Source organism: Gavialis gangeticus, unplaced genomic scaffold (genome assembly GCF_001723915.1).
Source record: "Gavialis gangeticus isolate Ggan-Ray unplaced genomic scaffold, GavGan_comp1, whole genome shotgun sequence".
NCBI lineage: Eukaryota > Metazoa > Chordata > Crocodylia > Gavialidae > Gavialis > Gavialis gangeticus.
The window spans coordinates 71747055-71752831 of NW_017728992.1; positions in this window are offsets into that span (position 1 = coordinate 71747055).

Genomic DNA, 5777 nt, shown 5'->3' on the forward strand with positions numbered 1-5777 from the left:
GCCTGGCCTCAGCCTGGGGTTATATGGGAGCCAGGCCCTGCCCCTGGCTATATATATCTGGTTATATACCTACTTACCTAAACTGTTCTCAGAGCCAGCCATCAGGGTGGGCGACATGGATGACCCTCCAGGGTGCTGTGGTCATGGGGGCACTGTGCGTGCACACACACGCACACACTAGCACTCTTTCCTCTTTCCCTGCCTCTGGAGGAGAAGTGCCCAGACCACCCCACCTCCAGCCACTGCTGAGGAGCCGGGTCAGGTGGTGTGAGCAGCTCCTCTGGACTGCACCCTGCACCTGTGCCCAGCTGTCTGCCTGCAACAGTGCCACTGACTTGGGGAGGGAGGCCATTTGAGAGGAGATGCACTGGGAGGAGTGGTGAGGGGACAAAATAAAAGGTCACCCAGGGTGCCATTTTCCCTAAGGCTGGTCCTGACTGTCCTTTTCAGTTATGAAACATTGGTAGGATAAATATGTGTTGAAAATATTGGATGAAAGCAAATCTGGCCTAAACTGAATGGGAAGCAGGTTACTCTGCTTCAAAAGATACATTTGACTGACACAGAATAAGATATATTAAAATAGGGGAAAAAGTATTTGTCTTTGTAAACCTAAGGAATTGTTGCTTCATAAACAAACAAATAGCATTTCATGCAGTTTGGAGCCAGAATGGAACTGAATAATGTGTGCACAAGGTGTCGGTCCTTGAACACTTCCTTCCATACGTTTGCACCCAGCGGTCAATGAGAATTTCTGGCACCCCTTTTTGGCATCCCAAGGTGGGGTGGGAAAGAGCAGGCACATAATGAAATTGGGGAAAATAGGGTGGTGCAGAGGTTTGAGCATCATTCTTAACAAGTGGAGCAACTGGTTTTCTCTAGATGTGCACACAGAAGTTTGGAAGATGCTTTTGTACCCATTGCCTCTGTGCTTTGATTTACATTGGGTTGGAGAGATGCCACTTTTACCATTATTAACAATCAGGAATGAACTACAGAATAGGAAATGATGACAGTATAATATAGAAAATCTGGGAATTCTGCAAGTTTTTGAGGAGGTAAAGGGTATGACTCGCATAATATTTAAGTTGTAAAATGAAACACATAAAGGGCTTAAACAAATAAAGGGATAAAATGTGGATAAGTCTAGGAAGGGAAAATAATACCCATAAATGTTTGGTGTAATCCAGTGTAGTATAAATTCAAACATAAAGTGTATGAAGCTGGATAAACAAGGCAAATAAAGACAAATCAAAAGTGTGCCCTGAGGGAAGCTGCTTACTCTCATCTGGAGTATGAGTACCCCATTAAGGGGTACTGTACAACGAACTCTATTCATTAAAAAACATGATGAAACCCCAATCCCTGATCTATGTCCATTAAGCAGTACTTTGCAACACCCATGTGAAGAATGCACAATTCATGACATTCTCTCTGTTCTTAACAAGGAAGATATTTTTATTTCTAAATAGATGAGCAAAAACTATCAGAGATCACAGTCTGTCTTGAACACTAGGTACACAGTGCTGCAATAAAGGAAGCAATATATGACAGACAGCAAAACACAAAGAACTACAGAACAATGGACCAAATTCAGAACTTATGCACGTGATGAATCCACTGAAGTCCAGGGACTTACATCAGAGTTTAATTTAGTCCTATGCATATAAATACATGGAAGGAAACAATTTGAGAGACTTTCTGTAGGATGGGTACACCCTTATTTTTGGTCATAAAACTTGCATGAACTGCACAAACAACTTTGGAATATAAGGGCACTCTATATATAGTCAGCATTCCAGCTTCTTAAAAATGGATGTTGAATTTTCTACTTATATAAGGTTTTGTAAACAGCAACATTCAAGAGAATTTGTTAATTTTTTTAAGCAACTAAGTAGAATGAATGTCAGTGGTTTGCATATTTGATATACATATTACATATTCATATGCATTTTTAAATGTAAGTCATTATTTTATAGCTGCAACATAATTTCTTTGAAACAGAACCAAAATGTACTTCTCTTCATTCTTTCCTACTCTTGTTCTTTTAATTTTTTCATCATGGCTTTGCTAGGACTTTTATTTACAATCTCTCTGTGTGGCACATATGGTGATTTCTTATTCATATGCCTCAAGAAATGTCACAGGTTTTAGTCCCAAAATTATTTATATTCTATACAAATTCAGTGTCCTCTCCCCTTTTAGTGATGAAAACTATTTACATCATAAGTAAAGCAGAACTGAAGTTATAGAAAGGGATATTTGCACTAACGGAAAGGCTCACACAGCATTTTAATTTTCCTGCATGAATAATTGTTTGGTGTCCCCTAGTTATACATTGCTTTCCATATTTGGACCTTCATGAGTGAGAGATAAAACCATATTTTTCCTATCTGATAAACACCCTTGTAAAGCCAGCAGCATTGTAATAGTATCTATGTCCAGGGAGTACTAACCCCTTTAACGTGACAATTGTATAACCTTTTTAACATTTTCTCATCAGGTTTCCAGAGCGAGAGATAGAAGTGTAGTCTATACCCCATCTCAAACTTTCATTATAGCAAGAGTATCTTGCTGCTGTATATCTGGGTATATTGCAGGCCAGTAGACTTGGTAGGTTATGTCCTGTTACATCAATACATATAGTAACAGAGTAACTGCCTTGCAAAACCTGGTTTCTGCTTATAGTCATTTGACATATATCTATAAACTAAATTTAAAACTTATTAGTAATAAGACTTCCCTTATTATTTATACCCTTAAAGCCAATCTTTCTCAATCCTGGCTTCAGAGCTAGAGAGATTTATACATAATTACCTCAGGCAAAATTCCCTGTATGCTACATTTTTAAAGGAATAAAATGCTGCATTTAAGAAATATTAGTAAATGTGGTAAGTGAAATGAACTAAGAGGTACTATTTTTTTTAATATGAACTCTTTATATTCAATCAGAGAAACAACAACTAAGCCATTAGTGATACATCCAAAGCTCTTGAAGATAAAATAGGAAATGATCATTTGAAAACAAAGTGAAAATATTGCATTTCAAGACTGGTGTGTGTATAAGAGACAGAGAGAGAAAGTGCAGAATACGGAGTAGGGGCAGAAAAAAACAGAATTCCTAAGTGAAAAGCTGTCCATCACAGCAAACCAAGGATACAGATCCTTTCAATGAAAATATGCAACCATAGTTATCCCAAACCTATTCATGAATTCAAAATGAAATCATTAAAAAATTTCAAATAAAATGATATATCTTGGCTTTTTGTCGTAGTGAGGGGAAAAATGTTTTTTTCTGCCACTGAACTGAAAAGGTCAATTAATCTTCTGTAGCCCCTGTGAGCCAATGAATGTCCATTATAAATGTAATGGTACCCATAGGTGTTAGCACCAACTTCAGTGCAGCCAGGCGTCACCCAAAGTATCCAAGGCACCTGCAGAAGGGGGAAGTGTTAAATTTAGCAAGTTCTATATTAGAAACCACTTTGGAAAAGCTGTTGTATGTGAAAATTTGCAGGTCATTAGCTAAATTAATAGAAAGCATAACCTGCAGTAAAAGCACTTAACTAGTTCTCAGGGTTCAGTTCTTCCCTCAGTCTTTCTGCATAAGACTTAATCTCCCCTGAGCCCTAGTTCCCCACCTGATGCATTTGAGGGCCAAGTCCATTAGTGATGGTGAAGTATTCAGATTCTATGATGATGAGAGCACTTTAAATAATAGATACTGTTGCCCACTTCTACAAGCAGTAGCAGGCAGCCTAAAGTGTTCTGTAGGTTGCTTTTCCATTTGGAAATTGATGACATGATGGAGGTAGAGGTGTGAACAGACAGACAAGTCCCTTCTGCAGACATTTCAGGTCAGGCACCTCTGCTTTATCACGAGGCAGCTGTCCTGTGCCTGTGTCTCTATGCACAGCATAACAAATCTCAAAAGTCAACACTCACTGCTTAACATACTAAAGACATAGTACCTTGTGTGCACACACGTGAATTTACACACACACACACACACACACACACACACCCTCACGTCACTGTCCTCCACACCTAATCCCTGGGTTATTTACAATGGGGAAACCCCTAGTTCAAGTCTGCACTTTTGCTGCAGCATAATGAAACTTCAAAGCTTTAATCACTAGCAAAGCAGAGTGCTCTAATCTGTGCAGTGCTCTGAATGACTCTCTGGTGCATATAACTTGTTGCATATCTTCCTGACTCTGGATTACTTCTTGGATGCTTAGACATCTATGACCCCTTATAAGCAAGCCTTAACAATAAAGCCATTCCTTGTATGATGCCATTAACATTAGAGGCTTTAGCCTAGAGATTCATCAGGCTCTCTGAGTCCACAGTACAGAATAATTACTTACCATTCATTTTTTTAAATGGCAGTAGCCACAGTGCAATGTTTAATATGTCCTAAAAAGTGATTGTTATGCAGTGCATAGCAACTTCACTGCTGAACAAGTTTCCCTGCAGAATAAAGTGTATTGAGCCACTGTGTGCAGTTCATCCTATTTTCCATTCCTTTCTTTGCATCCGCCATTGCGTCTTGGAAGTCTATTGTAAATCAATGCTTTGTGTGTGCGTGGGTGTGGGAGGGGGTATGTTCTCCCTTTTATTCTGACCCTCAGCAAACAGAACCAAAAGAAATCAAATGACCTGAAATAAAAATGAAAAGTGACTGGATTTGTAGAGCTTTGTTTCCCACTTTACTTCAGATGTTATCTGTTATATTCATATCACAAAATAATCAGGAGGAAAACGCTTGGAGAGGTCACATAGGTCAATAAACATCTGGTTTATGAAGTGTTACCCTGCTGCCTGTATTATGTTGTTAAAATTACTTTAGTCAGGAGAAAGAAATACAATGTACTAAAGGTAAGTGGTAAATATTCCCCATCTCGATATATGGAGGATTTACGTATGTAACTTATATTAGTATAAATCTCTGTATATCACTATGGAAATTTGCCTCAAAAGCTCCTGAAAGAAAGAGAAACATGGTGTTCATTTTTAAGGAGTGTGTCCTTATCTCAGTGTGAGTGAAATTTTATGAGTCCCCTGTGAATTGAGATGAGGCTGTATCTCTGAGTCAGGAGCGCTTTTTATTTCTTTAAGCAAAACACTTTCCTATAAAAACACTGGTTTCCTCCTACCACAGGAACAATTCTAAACCTTCTCTAAATGCAGATCAACAATGGAAGCCTCCAGCTATGTGTGTTCATCTCCTATTCATATTCTTCCCAGAATTCTTTCTATTCATCTCTCGGGCTTTTTACAAATCTTAGAAAATACTTGAAACTCCTTCAGGAAACGGATATCACCTGAACCTGCTAGCAGATCCATCGACAAAACATTTAATGAGGAAGTGTCTTGTTGTCTCTGTTATCTAGAACCAGGTACTTAACGGTATTTATGACCAGATCTGACTTTCTGCACTTCCCCATAGTCACAGATCATGTCTAATTGTTCTTTTGATGCTTTTATTGTTTTTATGATTGGTTTTGCATTGTGTTTTCCCTAAATAAAGGCTACAAGATTAAGGGGTTTTTTTTAAAACTAGCATGATGAAAAAGAAAACAGTGCTCTGCTTAATCCTGTAGTTCGCATTCAGGGAAATTTCTTACTTGCTTCAAATAAGGACAAAAAGGTTTGACTGTGCAAGAAGAACTAACATTAGAGAAATGCATCTGGTTTTTAACTTCACTTTGATAGGTATGGGGCACACTCATTATCATATGTGTACATGCAAACCGAACACATGCACACACATA